This window comes from Somniosus microcephalus, unplaced genomic scaffold, assembly GCF_052327205.1.
Source record: "Somniosus microcephalus isolate GS21.2 unplaced genomic scaffold, FLI_Smic_1.0 unresolved_chr1, whole genome shotgun sequence".
Taxonomy (NCBI): domain Eukaryota; kingdom Metazoa; phylum Chordata; class Chondrichthyes; order Squaliformes; family Somniosidae; genus Somniosus; species Somniosus microcephalus.
In genome coordinates this window covers 1,902,551-1,922,661 of record NW_028225179.1, presented here as the reverse complement: position 1 = coordinate 1,922,661, position 20,111 = coordinate 1,902,551, and the positions used below count along the sequence as shown (strand labels likewise).

The 20,111-nt window shown below is 43.9% G+C and overlaps 5 non-coding genes across 5 annotated transcripts; 1 reads left to right on the top strand and 4 right to left on the bottom strand.

Annotated features, from left to right (window-relative positions):
* Positions 1-1,195: 1,195 nt before the first annotated feature.
* Positions 1,196-1,286, bottom strand: trnap-agg (transfer RNA proline (anticodon AGG)). Its single transcript is given in 2 exon segments — positions 1,196-1,231; positions 1,251-1,286. It is a non-coding gene; the product is annotated as a tRNA-Pro (tRNA).
* A 180-nt stretch (positions 1,287-1,466) lies between these two features.
* Positions 1,467-1,557, top strand: trnar-ucg (transfer RNA arginine (anticodon UCG)). The gene is given in 2 exon segments: positions 1,467-1,503; positions 1,522-1,557. It is a non-coding gene; the product is annotated as a tRNA-Arg (tRNA).
* A 1,255-nt stretch (positions 1,558-2,812) lies between these two features.
* Positions 2,813-2,903, bottom strand: trnap-agg (transfer RNA proline (anticodon AGG)). The gene is given in 2 exon segments: positions 2,813-2,848; positions 2,868-2,903. It is a non-coding gene; the product is annotated as a tRNA-Pro (tRNA).
* Positions 2,904-4,431: 1,528 nt separating this feature from the next.
* On the bottom strand, positions 4,432-4,522 carry trnap-agg (transfer RNA proline (anticodon AGG)). The gene is given in 2 exon segments: positions 4,432-4,467; positions 4,487-4,522. It is a non-coding gene; the product is annotated as a tRNA-Pro (tRNA).
* A 1,529-nt stretch (positions 4,523-6,051) lies between these two features.
* Positions 6,052-6,143, bottom strand: trnap-agg (transfer RNA proline (anticodon AGG)). The gene is given in 2 exon segments: positions 6,052-6,087; positions 6,107-6,143. It is a non-coding gene; the product is annotated as a tRNA-Pro (tRNA).
* Positions 6,144-20,111: the final 13,968 nt, after the last annotated feature.

Below are 20,111 nucleotides of genomic sequence, written 5' to 3'. Positions count from 1 at the left end.
ACAGTCCCTCAACTGAAGCTGCGGAAGGCCTTTTGCTTACATTAAGCTGATTGTACATTTTCAACATTGTAGATCTGTGTGCATGGGCAGGATAAGCGGTGAAGTGGACTTTCTTTCAGGGTATTTCTGCTTAGATGCAAAAACCAGGAAATGGAATGGCTGAGAGCAGTGCATGGTTGAGACGAGGTGGCCGAGAGGTTGAGGCGATGGATTGTTCATCGAGAATGCGGATCCCATCCTCGTCGTTATTACGTTTGATACTGGTACCCTTTCCGAGCTTTTAACTGAAACTTGCCTAAAATAAACTTTCAAATGCAATTTCGTCAGAATCGCCCTGGTGCTCCTGGTCTGTGGCCCATGCATTACTCATATCTTGTTAAAATTAAAAGAGATCTCTGCAATTCTTCAACATCTTGAATGAATGTGGAGCAGTGATCGTGATTCGGAGATTGTCGAACTCCTCCTTTCTTCTGCTGAGATTGTCACCGAATGAAAGAGTAGCGGGACCAGAGGCAAATGTTTAGGGAGCAGAAACATAAATTTCTCCTTCAGGAGGCAATGTAATTTCAAAAATATTGATCAACCTTAATGAAGAGATTTTCTGTTTTAGTGTCTTTGGATGAGAGCAAAATAATGGGCGAGAAATCCTCGTTCTTTTCGGCATACTCTCATGGGATCGGAGGGCCCGATTTAACGTCTTACCAGCAAGACGAGGGCATCAACAGTGCAGCACTACCTCAGTACTGCACTGGAGTGTCAGCCTGGATTATGTGCTCAAGTCTCTGGAGTGCTGCTTGACTTGGCTGCAGCTGAGCCACGGCTGACACCGACACTCAGGTCATTTGGCTGGAGAGAAATGACGGAGATAAATGGAAAAATTATAATGGAGTAAACCTTCAATTTGTCGTCCAACAGAAGAGCGGGCATTGTAATCGGCCGCCTATTATAGAAACAGTCCGATTTATGTTGCCATCGCTTTCTTAAGCATTGAAAATCAGGCCTGTCTTTAATGGAATGGCTCGTGGTCAGTTGTTAATCACTCTGGGTCTGTTTAAACCGGGAGTGCTTTCAGTCCCGGATCATTCTGTGTCTGTTTAAAATGGCAGAGCTCTGAGTCCCGGATCATTCCGTTTTTTTTAAAGTAGAGCAATTTCAGCTTTCATGACTGAGGTGTTGAGTTTAATTAAATGTGACTGGGCTCGTCCGGGATTTGAACCCGGGACCTCTCGCATATTGAAGCCACAGAAATTCCCTAAGCGAGAATCATACCCCTAGACAAACGAGCCGCCGATGTTATGTTTCAAGTTGCATGGCGATTCCCTGAGCTGGTGCAAACCCAGCTCGCAGAAGTCCTGTTCATTCAGTTAAAATATGTTTATCTTTTCCTCAATCCGCTTCTTTTTGCGAGCATTTTAATTGAATCTGCTCACAATTCTCCCCATAAAAAGAGGTACAGCCGCATCAGTGGCCGCGTGGCCTAATGGATAAGGCGTCTGACTTCGGCTGCGAGGTTTTTCAGTTATCAGACGATTGCAGGTTCGAGTCCTGCCGCGGTCGTTCAATTAACTGGGCGACACTTTTTCTGTTCTGAATCTGGCTTCAAACCAACCATTTTTGACAGTCCCTCAACTGAAGCAGCGGAAGGCCTTTTGCTTACATTAAGCTGATTGTACATTTTCAACATTGTAGATCTGTGTGCATGGGCAGGATAAGCGGTGAAGTGGACTTTCTTTCAGGGTATTTCTGCTTAGATGCAAAAACCAGGAAATGGAATGGCTGAGAGCAGTGCATGGTTGAGACGAGGTGGCCGAGAGGTTGAGGCGATGGACTGTTCATCGAGAATGCGGATCCCATCCTCGTCGTTATTACGTTTGATACTGGTACCCTTTCCGAGCTTTTAACTGAAACTTGCCTAAAATAAACTTTCAAATGCAATTTCGTCAGAATCGCCCTGGTGCTCCTGGTCTGTGCCCCATGCATTACTCATATCTTGTTAAAATTAAAAGAGACCACTGCAATTCTTCAACATCTTGAATGAATGTGGAGGAGTGATCGTGATTCGGAGATTGTCGAACTCCTCCTTTCTTCTGCTGAGATTGTCACCGAATGAAAGAGTAGCGGGACCAGAGGCAAATGTTTAGGGAGCAGAAACATAAATTTCTCCTTCAGGAGGCAATGTAATTTCAAAAATATTGATCAACCTTAATGAAGAGATTTTCTGTTTTAGTGTCTTTGGATGAGAGCTAAATAATGGGCGAGAACTGCTCGTTCTTTTCGGCATACTCTCATGGGATCGGAGGGCCCGGTTTAACGTCTTACCAGGAAGACGGGGGCACCAACAGTGCAGCACTACCTCAGTACTGCACTGGAGTGTCAGCCTGGATTATGTGCTCAAATCTCTGGAGTGCTGCTTGACTTGGCTGCAGCTGAGCCACGGCTGACACCGACACTCAGGTCATTTGGCTGGAGAGAAATGACGGAGATAAATGGAAAAATTATAATGGAGTAAACCTTCAATTTGTCGTCCAACAGAAGAGCGGGCATTGTAATCGGCCGCCTATTATAGAAACAGTCCGATTTATGTTGCCATCGCTTTCTTAAGCATTGAAAATCAGGCCTGTCTTTAATGGAATGGCTCGTGGTCAGTTGTTAATCACTCTGGGTCTGTTTAAACCGGGAGTGCTATCAGTCCCGGATCATTCTGTGTCTGTTTAAAATGGCAGAGCTCACAGTCCCGGATCATTCCGTTTTTTTTAAAGTAGAGCGATTTCAGTTTTCATGACTGAGGTGTTGAGTTTAACTAAATGTGACTGGGCTCGTCCGGGATTTGAACCCGGGACCTCTCGCATATTCAAGCCACAGAAATTCCCTAAGCGAGAATCAGACCCCTAGACCAACGAGCCGCCGATGTTATGTTTCAAGTTGCATGGCGATTCCCTGAGCTGGTGCAAACCCAGCTCGCAGAAGTCCTGTTCATTCAGTTAAAATATGTTTATCTTTTCCTCAATCCGCTTCTTTTTGCGAGCATTTTAATTGAATCTGCTCACAATTCTCCCCATATAAAGAGATACAGCCGCATCAGTGGCCGCGTGGCCTAATGGATAAGGCTTCTGACTTCGGTTGCGAGGTTTATCAGTTATCAGACGATTGCAGGTTCGAGTCCTGCCGCGGTCGTTCAATTAACTGGGCGACACTTTTTCTGTTCTGAATCTGGCTTCAAACCAACCATTTTTGACAGTCCCTCAACTGAAGCAGCGGAAGGCCTTTTGCTTACATTAAGCTGATTGTACATTTTCAACATTGTAGATCTGTGTGCATGGGCAGGATAAGCGGTGAAGTGGACTTTCTTTCAGGGTATTTCTGCTTAGATGCAAAAACCAGGAAATGGAATGGCTGAGAGCAGTGCATGGTTGAGACGAGGTGGCCGAGAGGTTGAGGCGATGGACTGTTCATCGAGAATGCGGATCCCATCCTCGTCGTTATTACGTTTGATACTGGTACCCTTTCCGAGCTTTTAACTGAAACTTGCCTAAAATAAACTTTCAAATGCAATTTCGTCAGAATCGCCCTGGTGCTCCTGGTCTGTGGCCCATGCATTACTCATATCTTGTTAAAATTAAAAGAGACCACTGCAATTCTTCAACATCTTGAATGAATGTGGAGCAGTGATCGTGATTCGGAGATTGTCGAACTCCTCCTTTCTTCTGCTGAGATTGTCACCGAATGAAAGAGTAGCGGGACCAGAGGCAAATGTTTAGGGAGCAGAAACATAAATTTCTCCTTCAGGAGGCAATGTAATTTCAAAAATATTGATCAACCTTAATGAAGAGATTTTCTGTTTTAGTGTCTTTGGATGAGAGCTAAATAATGGGCGAGAAATCCTCGTTCTTTTCGGCATACTCTCATGGGATCGGAGGGCCCGATTTAACGTCTTACCAGCAAGACGGGGGCACCAACAGTGCAGCACTACCTCAGTACTGCACTGGAGTGTCAGCCTGGATTATGTGCTCAAATCTCTGGAGTGCTGCTTGACTTGGCTGCAGCTGAGCCACGGCTGACACCGACACTCAGGTCATTTGGCTGGAGAGAAATGACGGAGATAAATGGAAAAATTATAATGGAGCAAACCTTCAATTTGTCGTCCAACAGAAGAGCGGGCATTGTAATCGGCCGCCTATTATAGAAACAGTCCGATTTATGTTGCCATCGCTTTCTTAAGCATTGAAAATCAGGCCTGTCTTTAATGGAATGGCTCGTGGTCAGTTGTTAATCACTCTGGGTCTGATTTAAACCGGGAGTGCTTTCAGTCCCGGATCATTCTGTGTCTGTTTAAAATGGCAGAGCTCTGAGTCCCGGATCATTCAGTTTTTTTTTAAAGTAGAGCGATTTCAGCTTTCATGACTGAGGTGTTGAGTTTAACTAAATGTGACTGGGCTCGTCCGGGATTTGAACCCGGGACCTCTCGCATATTCAAGCCACAGAAATTCCCTAAGCGAGAATCAGACCCCTAGACCAACGAGCCGCCGATGTTATGTTTCAAGTTGCATGGCGATTCCCTGAGCTGGTGCAAACCCAGCTCGCAGAAGTCCTGTTCATTCAGTTAAAATATGTTTATCTTTTCCTCAATCCGCTTCTTTTTGCGAGCATTTTAATTGAATCTGCTCACAATTCTCCCCATATAAAGAGATACAGCCGCATCAGTGGCCGCGTGGCCTAATGGATAAGGCTTCTGACTTCGGTTTGCGAGGTTTATCAGTTATCAGACGATTGCAGGTTCGAGTCCTGCCGCGGTCGTTCAATTAACTGGGCGAGACTTTTTCTGTTCTGAATCTGGCTTCAAACCAACCATTTTTGACAGTCCCTCAACTGAAGCAGCGGAAGGCCTTTTGCTTACATTAAGCTGATTGTACATTTTCAACATTGTAGATCTGTGTGCATGGGCAGGATAAGCGGTGAAGTGGACTTTCTTTCAGGGTATTTCTGCTTAGATGCAAAAACCAGGAAATGGAATGGCTGAGAGCAGTGCATGGTTGAGACGAGGTGGCCGAGAGGTTGAGGCGATGGACTGTTCATCGAGAATGCGGATCCCATCCTCGTCGTTATTACGTTTGATACTGGTACCATTTCCGAGCTTTTAACTGAAACTTGCCTAAAATAAACTTTCAAATGCAATTTCGTCAGAATCGCCCTGGTGCTCCTGGTCTGTGGCCCATGCATTACTCATATCTTGTTAAAATTAAAAGAGACCACTGCAATTCTTCAACATCTTGAATGAATGTGGAGCAGTGATCGTGATTCGGAGATTGTCGAACTCCTCCTTTCTTCTGCTGAGATTGTCACCGAATGAAAGAGTAGCGGGACCAGAGGCAAATGTTTAGGGAGCAGAAACATAAATTTCTCCTTCAGGAGGCAATGTAATTTCAAAAATATTGATCAACCTTAATGAAGAGATTTTCTGTTTTAGTGTCTTTGGATGAGAGCTAAATAATGGGCGAGAAATCCTCGTTCTTTTCGGCATACTCTCATGGGATCGGAGTGCCCGATTTAACGTCTTACCAGCAAGACGGGGGCACCAACAGTGCAGCACTACCTCAGTACTGCACTGGAGTGTCAGCCTGGATTATGTGCTCAAATCTCTGGAGTGCTGCTTGACTTGGCTGCAGCTGAGCCACGGCTGACACCGACACTCAGGTCATTTGGCTGGAGAGAAATGACGGAGATAAATGGAAAAATTATAATGGAGCAAACCTTCAATTTGTCGTCCAACAGAAGAGCGGGCATTGTAATCGGCCGCCTATTATAGAAACAGTCCGATTTATGTTGCCATCGCTTTCTTAAGCATTGAAAATCAGGCCTGTCTTTAATGGAATGGCTCGTGGTCAGTTGTTAATCACTCTGGGTCTGATTTAAACCGGGAGTGCTTTCAGTCCCGGATCATTCTGTGTCTGTTTAAAATGGCAGAGCTCTGAGTCCCGGATCATTCAGTTTTTTTTTAAAGTAGAGCGATTTCAGCTTTCATGACTGAGGTGTTGAGTTTAACTAAATGTGACTGGGCTCGTCCGGGATTTGAACCCGGGACCTCTCGCATATTCAAGCCACAGAAATTCCCTAAGCGAGAAATCATACCCCTAGACCAACGAGCCGCCGATGTTATGTTTCAAGTTGCATGGCGATTCCCTGAGCTGGTGCAACCCAGCTCGCAGAAGTCCTGTTCATTCAGTTATAATATGTTTATCTTTTCCTCAATCCGCTTCTTTTTGCGAGCATTTTAATTGAATCAGCTCACAATTCTCCCCATAAAAAGAGGTACAGACGCATTAGTGGCCGCGTGGCCTAATGGATAAGGCGTCTGACTTCGGTTGTCGAGGTTTTTCAGTTATCAGACGATTGCAGGTTCGAGTTCTGCCGCGGTCGTTCAATTAACTGGGCGAGACTTTTTCTGTTCTGAATCTGGCTTCAAACCAACCATTTTTGACAGTCCCTCAACTGAAGCAGCGGAAGGCCTTTTGCTTACATTAAGCTGATTGTACATTTTCAACATTGTAGATCTGTGTGCATGGGCAGGATAAGCGGTGAAGTGGACTTTCTTTCAGGGTATTTCTGCTTAGATGCAAAAACCAGGAAATGGAATGGCTGAGAGCAGTGCATGGTTGAGACGAGGTGGCCGAGAGGTTGAGGCGATGGATTGTTCATCGAGAATGCGGATCCCATCCTCGTCGCTATTACGTTTGATACTGGTACACTTTCCGAGCTTTTAACTGAAACTTGCCTAAAATAAACTTTCAAATGCAATTTCGTCAGAATCGCCCTGGTGCTCCTGGTCTGTGGCCCATGCATTACTCATATCTTGTTAAAATTAAAAGAGATCTCTGCAATTCTTCAACATCTTGAATGAATGTGGAGCAGTGATCGTGATTCGGAGATTGTCGAACTCCTCCTTTCTTCTGCTGAGATTGTCACCGAATGAAAGAGTAGCGGGACCAGAGGCAAATGTTTAGGGAGCAGAAACATAAATTTCTCCTTCAGGAGGCAATGTAATTTCAAAAATATTGATCAACCTTAATGAAGAGATTTTCTGTTTTAGTGTCTTTGGATGAGAGCTAAATAATGGGCGAGAAATCCTCGTTCTTTTCGGCATACTCTCATGGGATCGGAGGGCCCGATTTAACGTCTTACCAGCAAGACGAGGGCACCAACAGTGCAGCACTACCTCAGTACTGCACTGGAGTGTCAGCCTGGATTATGTGCTCAAATCTCTGGAGTGCTGCTTGACTTTGCTGCCGCTGAGCCACGGCTGACACCGACACTCAGGTCATTTGGCTGGAGAGAAATGACGGAGATAAATGGAAAAATTATAATGGAGTAAACCTTTAATTTGTCGTCCAACAGAAGAGCGGGCATTGTAATCGGCCGCCTATTATAGAAACAGTCCGATTTATGTTGCCATCGCTTTCTTAAGCATTGAAAATCAGGCCTGTCTTTAATGGAATGGCTCGTGGTCAGTTGTTAATCACTCTGGGTCTGTTTAAACCGGGAGTGCTTTCAGTCCCGGATCATTCTGTGTCTGTTTAAAATGGCAGAGCTCACAGTCCCGGATCATTCCGTTTTTTTTAAAGTAGAGCGATTTCAGTTTTCATGACTGAGGTGTTGAGTTTAACTAAATGTGACTGGGCTCGTCCGGGATTTGAACCCGTGACCTCTCGCATATTAAAGCCACAGAAATTCCCTAAGCGAGAATCAGACCCCTAGACCAACGAGCCGCCGATGTTATGTTTCAAGTTGCATGGCGATCCCCTGAGCTGGTGCAAACCCAGCTCGCAGAAGTCCTGTTCATTCAGTTAAAATATGTTTATCTTTTCCTCAATCCGCTTCTTTTTGCGAGCATTTTAATTGAATCTGCTCACAATTCTCCCCATATAAAGAGATACAGCCGTATCAGTGGCCGCGTGGCCTAATGGATAAGGCTTCTGACTTCGGTTGGCGAGGTTTATCAGTTATCAGACGATTGCAGGTTCGAGTCCTGCCGCGGTCGTTCAATTAACTAGGCGACACTTTTTCTGTTCTGAATCTGGCTTCAAACCAACCATTTTTGACAGTCCCTCAACTGAAGCAGCGGAAGGCCTTTTGCTTACATTAAGCTGATTGTACATTTTCAACATTGTAGATCTGTGTGCATGGGCAGGATAAGCGGTGAAGTGGACTTTCTTTCAGGGTATTTCTGCTTAGATGCAAAAACCAGGAAATGGAATGGCTGAGAGCAGTGCATGGTTGAGACGAGGTGGCCGAGAGGTTGAGGCGATGGACTGTTCATCGAGAATGCGGATCCCATCCTCGTCGTTATTACGTTTGATACTGGTACCCTTTCCGAGCTTTTAACTGAAACTTGCCTAAAATAAACTTTCAAATGCAATTTCGTCAGAATCGCCCTGGTGCTCCTGGTCTGTGGCCCATGCATTACTCATATCTTGTTAAAATTAAAAGAGACCACTGCAATTCTTCAACATCTTGAATGAATGTGGAGCAGTGATCGTGATTCGGAGATTGTCGAACTCCTCCTTTCTTCTGCTGAGATTGTCACCGAATGAAAGAGTAGCGGGACCAGAGGCAAATGTTTAGGGAGCAGAAACATAAATTTCTCCTTCAGGAGGCAATGTAATTTCAAAAATATTGATCAACCTTAATGAAGAGATTTTCTGTTTTAGTGTCTTTGGATGAGAGCTAAATAATGGGCGAGAAATCCTCGTTCTTTTCGGCATACTCTCATGGGATCGGAGGGCCCGATTTAACGTCTTACCAGCAAGACGGGGGCACCAACAGTGCAGCACTACCTCAGTACTGCACTGGAGTGTCAGCCTGGATTATGTGCTCAAATCTCTGGAGTGCTGCTTGACTTGGCTGCCGCTGAGCCACGGCTGACACCGACACTCAGGTCATTTGGCTGGAGAGAAATGACGGAGATAAATGGAAAAATTATAATGGAGCAAACCTTCAATTTGTCGTCCAACAGAAGAGCGGGCATTGTAATCGGCCGCCTATTATAGAAACAGTCCGATTTATGTTGCCATCGCTTTCTTAAGCATTGAAAATCAGGCCTGTCTTTAATGGAATGGCTCGTGGTCAGTTGTTAATCACTCTGGGTCTGTTTAAACCGGGAGTGCTTTCAGTCCCGGATCATTCTGTGTCTGTTTAAAATGGCAGAGCTCTGAGTCCCGGATCATTCAGTTTTTTTTTAAAGTAGAGCAATTTCAGCTTTCATGACTGAGGTGTTGAATTTAACTAAATGTGATTGGGCTCCGTCCGGGATTTGAACACGGGACCGCTCAGATTTTAAGCCACAGAAATTCCCTAAGCGAGAATCATAACTCTGGACCAACGAGCCGCCGATGTTATGTTTTAAGTTGCATTGCGATTCCCTGCGCTGGTGCAAACCCAGCTCGCAGAAGTCCTGTTCATTCAGTTAAAATATGTTTATCCTTTCCTCAATCCGCTTCTTTTTGCGAGCATTTTACTTGAATCTGCTGACAATTCTCCCCATAAACAGGGGTGCAGCAGCATCAGTGGACGCGTGGCCTAATGGATAAGGCGTTTGACTTCGGTTGCGACGTTTTTCAGTTATCAGACGATTGCAGATTCGAGTTTTGCTGCGGTCGTACAATTAACTGGGCGACGCTTTTTCTGTTCTGAATCTGGCTTCAAACCGACCATTTTTGACAGTCCCTCAACTGAAGCAGCGGAAGGCCTTTTGCTTACATTAAGCTGATTGTACATTTTCAACATTGTAGATCTGTGTGCATGGGCAGGATAAGCGGTGAAGTGAACTTTCTTTCAGGGTATTTCTGCTTAGATGCAAAAAACAGGAAATGGAATGGCTGAGAGCAGTGCATGGTTGAGACGAGGTGGCCGAGAGGTTAAGGCGATGGACTGTTAATGGAAAATGCGGATCCCATCCTCGTCGTTATTACGTTTGATACTGGTACACTTTCCGAGCTTTTAACTGAAACTTGCCTAATATAAACTTTCAAATGCAATTTCGCCAGAATCGCCCTGGTGCTCCTGGTCTGTGCCTCATGCATTACTCATATCTTGTTAAAATTAAACGAGACCACTGCAATTCTTCAACTTCTTGAATGAATGTGGAGCAGTGATCGTGATTCGGAGATTGTCGAACTCCTCCTTTCTTCTGCTGAGATTGTCACTGACTGAAAGTGTAGCGGGACCAGAGGCAAATGTTTAGGGAGCAGAAACATAAATTACACCTTTAGTGGGCAATGTAATTTCAAAAATATTTATCAACCTTAATGAAGAGATTTTCTGTTTTAGTGTCTTTGGTTGAGAGCTAAATAATGGGCGAGAAATCCTCGTTCTTTTCGGCATACTCTCATGGGATCGGAGGGCCCGGTTTAACGTCTTAACTAGCAAGACGGGGGCACCAACAGTGCAGCACTACCTCAGTACTGCACTGGAGTGTCAGCCTGGATTATGTGCTCAAGTCTCTGGAGTGCTGCTTGACTTTGCCCCCGCTGAGCCACGGCTGACACCTGCACTCAGTTCATTTGGCTGGAGAGAAATGACGGAGATAAATGGAAAAATTATAATGGAGTAAACCTTCAATTTGTCGTCCAGCAGAAGAGCGGGCATTGTAATCGGCAGCCTATTATAGAAACAGTCCGATTTATGTTGCCATCGATTTCATAAGCATTGAAAATCAGGCCTGTCTTTAATGGAATGGGTCGTGGTCAGTTGTTAATCACTCTGGGTCTGTTTAAACCGGGAGTGCTCACAGTCCCGGATCATTCTGTGTCTGTTTAAAATGCCAGAGCTCACAGTCCCGGATCATTCTGTTTTTTTTAAAGTAGAGCGATTTCAGCTTTCATCACTGAGGTGTTGAGTTTCACTAAATGTGACTGGGCTCGTCCGGGATTTAGAACCCGGGACCTCTCGCATTTTAAGCCACAGAAATTCCCGAAGGGAGAATCATACCCCTAGACCAACGAGCCACCGATGTTATGGTTCAAGTTGCATTGCGATTCCCTGCGCTGGTGCAAACCCAGCTCGCAGAAGTCCTGTTCATTCAGTTAAAATGTGTTTATCTTTTCCTCAATCCGCTTGTTTTTTCGAGCAGTTTCCTTGAATCTGCTCACAATTCTCCCCATAAAAAGAGGCTCAGCAGCTTCAGCGGCCGCGTGGCTTAATGGATAAGGCGCCTGAATTCGGTTGCGAGTTTTTCAGTTATTGAAAGATTGCAGGTTGGAATCCTGCTGCGGTCGTTTAATTAACTGGGAGACGCTTTTTCTTTTCTGAATCTGGCTGCAAACCGACCATTTTTGACAGTCCCTCAACTGAAGCAGCGGAAGGCCTTTTGCTTACATTAAGCTGATTGTACATTTTCAACATTGTAGATCTGTGTGCACGGGCAGAATAAGCGGTGAAGTGAACTTTCTTTCAGGGTATTTCTGCTTAAATGCAAAAAGCAGGAAATGGAATGGTTGAGAGCAGTGTATGGTGGAGACGAGGTGGCCGAGAGATTAAGGCGATGGACTGTTAATCTATTGGGCTCTGTACGCGTGGGTTCTGGATCCCATCCTCGTCGTTATTACGTTTGATAGGGATTGCCAGCGAGGCCCACGTTCCAGGAAGGAATAAAAACAACAGTTTTTTCGCGCCTGATGTTGCTTAATAAAGGGATTGTTGATGAAGTGCCTGTCTCACTAGATGCTACTTGACCTGATCAACGTTCGCTCCATCATATATTTTTTATTTTGAACTTTGCAGCGAGCATTTCTTCGGGCAACAACAAAATCAATACAATTTTATGACAGGAGTGCGTTTCGAATCCACGCCCCCGAAAAGAATGGAGTTTTAATTCAGTGCCTTAGACTGCTCGGCCACGCTACCACACCTGTGTGATTTTATTTCTGATACTGGTGACTGATAATTGAAAGCCGGCATTGAGTCAAGGGCTTTGCATTGAGAAAGAAGGAAACAAAGAGCTTTCTGAGCTCTGTTTATGGAGCGAGGTGGTTGAGGGGTTAAGGCGGTGGGTCGCTAATCATCTGTGCTCTACACGCATTGTTTTGAATTCTACCGTTATTGTATTTAAGACTAGATCTTTTTCAACGCATCCAAGACTCCTGAGTCCTTTCCTTGCCCAATCCGCAGTGGGAAGTTTTGTTTTGCTGCCTCAATCTATTTGCACAAATCAGCAAAGTCCTCATTTCAGCCCAAACTGTTTCTTGCACGGAGGTGTTGAAATTGTAAGCTATAAGTTACGTGAAGTGTAATTGAAAGTGGACAGTGACGTCTGGTAAAAGGAAAATTTCTCTTCAGATGCTGCCTGATCTATTGAATATTTCCAATATGTTCTGTTTTAATTTTGTGCTTTCACTGTAGCAGTTTACCCGACAACACAAAACTTGCCTCAAGGGCGCAGTTTCAGGCAAAACGTTTCTGCGCTCTTCTCACATACAAGATCTACTTACCTTTCCCCGCACACGATGTAAAGGCAGCTGTTTCTGCCCACTTTCTCCTGCACCGCAACATTCCAAACACACGTTGCTCCTGGCATCAGGGAGTCTCAGAGTTTCTCAGAGGGGATTGCCAGAGCAATGGGGAGCTCAGAAGCGGTGAGGGAATTAAAGGGTTTCTGAGATAGTATCACGTGGGTATGAGGGCTCTAAATGGATACCAGAGAGACTAACGGACACTCAGAAGGTATTATAGAGGGAAAGGGAACTCAGGAGTTATCACAGAGGTTTAATGAGCGCTCGGAAGGTATGAGAGTGTGTAAGGGGCGCTCAGAATGTATCGAAGAGGGTACGGGACGCTGAGGAGCTATCAGTGAGAGTAAGCAATACTCTGGAGATATCAGAGTGAGAAATGAACACTCAGGTTTTATCAGAAAGATTGAGGAACGCTTAGGTGGTAGCAGTGAGTCTGGTGGAACATGAGTTTTTATCGTGTAAACTTCACATTGTCTAAATATCAACATGGTTAATGAAAGCAAAGTTGAATCCGAATGTAACAGCTGGTCTGCCGTGTCCTAAGTGGGGACTGTAACGATCAATAACATGTCATTCTATAGCGGACACTAGGTGGAGCCATAGAGCTGTGTAGAGCTGTATATAAGACTGCACTACCCAGCTGTATATATATTAAGACTACATTACCCATGAGGCACTAGGCTACCAACAAGGAAGCAGTCAAGATGGAAGCCTCTACAGATACTGTACCAGTCCACATGTGCTCAACAAAGTAACTAACAAAAGCTAGCTGTGTTCATAATAAGAATGTCTATTTATTAATGAACATATCATGGTACCAGGATGGTGAAGATCTGCTGAAAATTGTGAAAAGCGACATGGAGAATTTGAAGCCACCAGAGCGTTTGAATCTCACAGAAAAAATCGACTACAATTGGCAGACTTTTAAACAGTAATTCGAACTCTACATTGCAGCCATCGGATTCGGTACGAAGCCAGACGCAAGGAAGATAGAATTGCTGCTTACGGATGCAGGCCCACAGGTGATAGAGGTATTTAATACATTTGTATTTAATCCAGTGGAGAACAGAGAAAAATTAGGAGATGTGCTAAAAAAATTTGATGCACTTTGCGCTCCCAAAAAGAATGAGACGTATGAAAGATACATCTTCCGTTCTCGGACACAGCAACAAAATGAGACTTTTGCTAGCTTTATAACTGACCTGAAACTGAAAGCACAGACATGTAATTTCTCTGAGCTCAAAGCATCCATGATTCGTGACCAGATTGTGTTTGGTATTCATGATAAAAAAGTCAGGGAACGTCTGTTGAGAGAAACCAAACTAAATTTGGAAAATGCGGTGAAAATATGCCAAGCCAGCAAGCTAGCTCGAAAGCACACGAAGACTTTCAGTGAAATCAATAATGATGCGATTGCAATGAGTGATAATGCTGCTGTCGGTGCTGTGCACTACAAGGGGAAGAAACGTGGGCAGAACAGAAATGAAAAGCAATCGGAGGATGAAATTTTTAATTGTAAACGCTGTGGTTACAAACACCAGTTAAGACAATGCCCAGCGTTTGGAAAAATGTGCACAAAGTGAAATGGAAAGAATCACTTTGCCAAGCAATGCTTTTCAAAAGTAAAAACAACGAAAGGGCAACAAGTTAATGTGATTGAGGACATTGATGCTCAAAGTGATCACATTTGCAGTAAGTGTTGGCTGCTCGAGGAACTCCGGCTCCGTGTTGAAGAGCTGGAGTCCTTGCTTCAAACACTGAGACACATCAGGGAGGGGGAGAGTTACCTGGACTCTGTGTATCACGAGGTAGTCACACCAATTAGATTAATTAATTCAGATGTAGTCCGTGGCCAGGGTCAGGATGGTGTGACTAGAAGTGAGGCAGGTGCGGGGACCAAGGAGGTAGTGTTGGAGGAGCCGCAGCCCTTGCACTTGTCCAACAGGTTCGAGGCTCTTACTCCCTGTGGGAACAGGAGCAGGAACTGCAGGGAGGATGAGCAACCTGGCCACAGCACCGTGGACAGGGGGCCATTCAATTGGGGGGAGTTAAAATAAATGTTGTAGTGGTAGGGGATGGTATCGTTAGGGAGATAGATAGAGTTCTTTGCAGCCGAGAGCGAGAGTCCCGAAGGCTGTGTTGCCTGCCCGGTGCCAGGGTTAAGGACATCGCCTCTGGACTGGAGAGAAACTTGGAGTGGGAGGGGGAGGATCCAGTTGTCGTGGTCCATGTTGGTACCAACGACATAGATAGGACAAGGAAGGAGGTACTGCTGAGGGAGTTTGAGCAGCTAGGGGTCAAATTAAAAAGCAGAACCACAAGGGTAATAATCTCTGGATTATTACCTGAGCCACGAGCGAATTTGGCTAGGACAAATAAAATTAGAGAGTTAAATGCGTGGCTCAAAGACTGGTGTGGGAGAAATGGGTTTTGCTTCCTGGGGCACTGGCACCAGTACTGGGGCAGGAGGGAGCTGTTCCATTGGGATGGGCTTCACTTGGCCAGTGCTGGGACTAGAGTCCTGGCGGATCATATAACTAGGGTTGTAGAGAGGGCTTTAAACTGACTAGTGGGGGGGAGATTCCTAGAGAGCAAATAATAAAAATGACAACAGAGAAGGTCATAGACTTAGGTTGCAGTGGGGAAATTAAAAATCAGTGCGTGTCAGGAAGGGGCAGAAGGTATGCAGTAAAAGGTAAAGTACTAAAAAGGGGAAAAGCAGGAACTAAGTGTCACAAAACATCTTTGAAAGTTCTCTATCTGAATGCACGTAGCATTTGCAACAAAATAGACGAGTTAATGGCACAAATAACTACATATGGGTATGATCTTGTGGCCATTACAGAAACATGGCTGCAGGATGACAATGCCTGGGGATTAAACATACCAGGTTATTTAACGATCAGGAAGGACAGGCAGGAAGGAAGGGGAGGTGGGGTGGCTATGAAATTAAAGGAAGGAATCACTGTAATAGAGAGAAATGATATTGGGTCAAAAGATCAGGATAATGAAACAGTTTGGGTGGAGGTAAGGTATAATAAGGGGAAAAAACACTAGTGGGCGTAGTCTATAGGCCTCCGAACAGTGGCAACTCTGTTGGACGGAGTATCAATCAGGAAATAGTTGAGGCTTGTAATAAGGGAACATCTATAATTAGGGGGGATTTTAACTATCATATTAATTGGACAAATCAAATTGGGCAGGGCTGCCTTGAGGATGAGTTCATTGAGTGTATTAGGGATGGGTTTCTTGAGCAGTATGTAACTGAACCGACCAGGGGGCAAGCAACCTTAGATCTGGTCCTGTGTAACGAGATGGGATTGATTAAAAATGTCCTAGTAAAGGATCCCCTTGGAATGAGTGACCATAACATGGTTGAATTCCATATTCAATTAGAGGGTGAGAAGGTTGGATCTCAAACAAGCGTGCTAAGCTTGAATAAAGGAAACTATGAAGGTATGAGAGCGGATTGAGTAGAGTGGATTGGGACAATAGATTAAAGGGTAAGACGATACATGATCAGTGGTGTACATTTAAGGAGTTATTTTACAACTTCCAAAAAAAATATATTCCACTGAGAAGAAAAGAGTGTAAAAGAAAAGACAGCCATCCGTGGCTAAGTAAAGAAATTAAGGATAGTATTCGACTAAAAACAAGGGCATATAAGGTAGCCAAATCTATTGGGAGGATAGAGGATTGGGAAAACTTTAAAAGACAGCAAAAAATAACAAAAAGATTGATTAAGAAAGGGAAGATAGATTATGAAAGTAAATTAGCATAAAATATAAAAACAGATAGTAAGAGTTTTTATAGTTATATAAAAAGAAAAAGGGTGGCTAAAGTAAATGTTGGTCCCTTAGAGGATGAGACCGGGAAATTAATGGTGGGATATATGGAGATGGCAAAAACACTGAATGAATATTTTACATCAGTCTTTACAGTAGAAGACACTAAGAATATCCCAACACTGGATAAACAGGGGGCTAAAGGGTGGGATGAGCTAAACACGATCAAAATCACTAAGGAAGTGGTACTCGGTAAAATAATGGGACTCAAGGCGGTTAAATCATCTGGACCTGATGGCTTACATCCTAGGGTCTTGAAGGAAGTGGCGGTTGGGATTGTGGATGCATTGATAATAATTTTCCAAAACTCCCTGGATTCGGCAAAGGTCCCGGCAGACTGGAAAACTGCTAATGTAACACCCTTATTTAAAAAGGGCAGCAGACAGAAGGCTGGAAACTATAGACTGGTTAGCCTAACATCTGTGGTAGGTAAAATTTTGGAGTCCATTATTAAGGAGACAGTAACAGGACATTTAGAATATCATAATTTAATAGGACAAAGTTAGCATGGTTATATGAAGGGGAAGTCATGTTTGACAAATTTGCTGGAGTTCTTTGAGGAAGTAACATATAGGGTGGATAAAGGGGAACCAGTGGACGTAGTGTATTTAGAATTCCAAAAGGCACTTGACAAGGTGCCACACAAAAGATTATTGCTTAAGATAAAAAACCACGGGATTGAGGGTAATATTCTGGCATGGATAGAGGATTGGCTATCTAACAGAAGGCAGAGAGTTGGGATAAATGGTTCATTCTCAGACTGGCAATCAGTAACTAGTGGTGTTCCACAGGGGTCAGTGCTGGGGCCCCAGCTCTTTACAATCTATATTAACGATTTGGAGGAGGGGACCGAGTGTAACATATCAAAGTTTGCAGATGATACTAAGATGGGAGGGAAAGTAGTGAGTGAGGAGGACATAAACAACCTGCAAGGGGACATCGACAGGCTAAGTAAGTGGGCAGAGATTTGGCAGATGGAATACAATACTGGAAAGTGTGAGGTTATGCACTTTGGCAGGAAAAATCGTAGAGCAAGTTATTATCTTAATGGCAAGAAACTGGAAAGTACTGAAGTACAAAGGGATCTGGGGGTCCTGATGCACGAAACTCAAACGGTTAGTATGCAGGTGCAGCAAAGGATTAAGAAGGCCAATGGAATGTTGGCTTTCATTGCTAGGGGAATAGAATATGAAAATAGGGAGGTATTGCTTCAGTTGTACAAGGTATTGGTGAGACCGCACCTGGAATACTGCGTACAGTTTTGGTGTCCATACTTAAGAAAGGACATACTTGCTCTCGAGCCAGTACAAAGAAGGTTCACTCGGTTAATCCCGGGGATGAGAGGATGGACATATGAGGAGAGGTTGAGTAGATTGGGACTCTACTCATTGGAGTTCAGAAGAATAAGAGGCGATCTTATTGAAACATATAAGATTGTGAAGGGGGTGGATTGGGTGGATGCGGGGAAGATGTTGCCGATGATGGGTGAAACTAGAACTAGGGGGCATAGTCTTAGAATAAGGGGCTGCTCTTTCAAAACTGAGATGTGGAGGAACTACTTCACTCAGACGGTGGTAGGTCCATGGAATATGCTGCCCCAAAAAGCTGTAGAAGCTACATCATTACATAAATTTAAAACAGAAATAGACAGTTTCCTAGAAGTAAAGGGAATTAAGGGTTACATGGAGCGGGCAGGAATTTGGACATGAGTCCAGGTTCGGATCGGTCATGGCCCTGTGGGTCGCGGAACGGGCCCAGGGGCCGTGTAGCCTGATACTGCTCCTATTTCGTGTGTCTAATTCTGTTAGATTCAGGAGATGGTTCTGTGATAGTGGATTGGCGGTTAGGATCAGATCAGCCATTACTTATTGAATGGCGGAGCAGGCTCGAGGGGCCGATTGGCCTACTCCTGCTCCTATTTCTTATGTTCTTATGTTCTTATGATTTAAGTGAGACATTTTTTGTAGGAATGGTGTCATGTGACGATATCAAAAAAAATACAGAAAATGTGCAGCCCTCAGAAATGGACAATGCTGAACATAAAGTCAATGCAGTAAAAGTGGACAAATGGATGATCCCACTGCAGATAAATGGAGCATTAGTTACATTGATACTGGACACTGGGGCAAAAGCAAACTTAATCAGTATGAGTGACATAAAAAATAAGAAAGAAAAGCCGAAAATACAGAAAAAGTCAGTACTACTGAAGAGCTATGATGGACAGAACATAGATAGCTTAGGAGTATGCAGACTTAAAGTGACAGTCAAAGACAAAGTGCATCATCTCTTGTTTTCTGTTGTGGCTGAACGACTTGATTCGATACTAGGTGACAAAGCTTGTGAAGACTTAGAACTGCCCAAGAGAGACTACCGTATAAACTGTGCCATAAGCAGACCAGATGACTCAGGTGATGAAGCAGAGAGCCCATCAAGGATGAAAAGGCGAAAGGTATCCATATCTTCAAAAAGCCTAGTTTCTCCAAGAAGAAGGATAAATACTTTAAGGTCAAAGAGAAGCCAAAGGAAGAAAAGCACAAAGAGGAAAACACAAGGAGAAAAAGTCCAAAGATATAACCGCAGCAGATGTTGTTAAGCAGTGGAAAGAGAAAAAGAAAAAGAAGAAGCCTGCACCAGAGCAGGAAGCAGTTCCGGAGGATACTCATTCTTCCCTCAGGCCAATCTTTGGTGTTCCATTAGCCGAGGCTGCTGAGAGGACTATGCTGTATGATGGGATCCAGCTGCCAGCAGTTTTTCGAGAGTGCATTGACTCCATTGAGAGTTATGGCATGAAGAGTGAAGGAAACACTGAAACCCTCTCCAAGCAAAGATTGCAAGGAGACCTCGATCTATTCAAGACCAGATTGATGAGAATGCCGCAGCTGCATCTTGTCATTCACCTCCAGAACAATGTCATGAAGACACATCAGACTTACCCGTGTTGAGAAGATCCACACGTGAAGTAAAAGAGCCTGATAGACTTAATCTTTGAGTACAATGTAAAGCTTTGAATAGGGCTGACTGTTTTGAAAATGTTTATGTTTATAGAGCACTAACAAAAGTGTTACTGATATTATCTTTATTGTTTTCTTGAAAGTTGATTGATATTGATTTTGTTAAACCTCAAAGAAAGGGGGATGTAACGATCAATAACATGTCATTCTATAGTGGACACTAGGTGGAGCCGTAGAGCTGTGTAGAGCTGTATATAAGACTACGCTACTCAGCTGTATATATATTAAGACTACATTACCCATGAGGCACTAGGCTACCCACAAGGCAGCAGTCAAGATCGAAGCCTCGACAGATACTGTACCAGTCCACATGAGCTCAATAAAGTAACTAGCAAAAGCTAGCTGTGTTCATAATAAGAATGTCTATTTATTAATGAACATAACAGGAACAATGGGAAGATAGAATGGTGTCGGACTGGACATTTGCAGCGCTCAGATATACATTTATTACATTTATTACTGACACAGATCCCCCACCCAATACAAAAATTATAATACAGACACATCTAACTATATTAGTAAATAACAGAGACGCAAAATCATTTACATTCAACACATTAGCAACTCGCAAATACACGTGTATCTAACATGGGCACATCTAAATATATTTAAAAGGATCACAGGTTATTGATTGCTAAAAAAAGACTTTAATTGAGTGTCTTTAAGTCCTGAAGTAAATATGCTAGTTTACATTAGCCTTCTTCCAAAGCCACTGGAGATTGCTGTGGAATGATATGGGCCCTATCTGATAATTT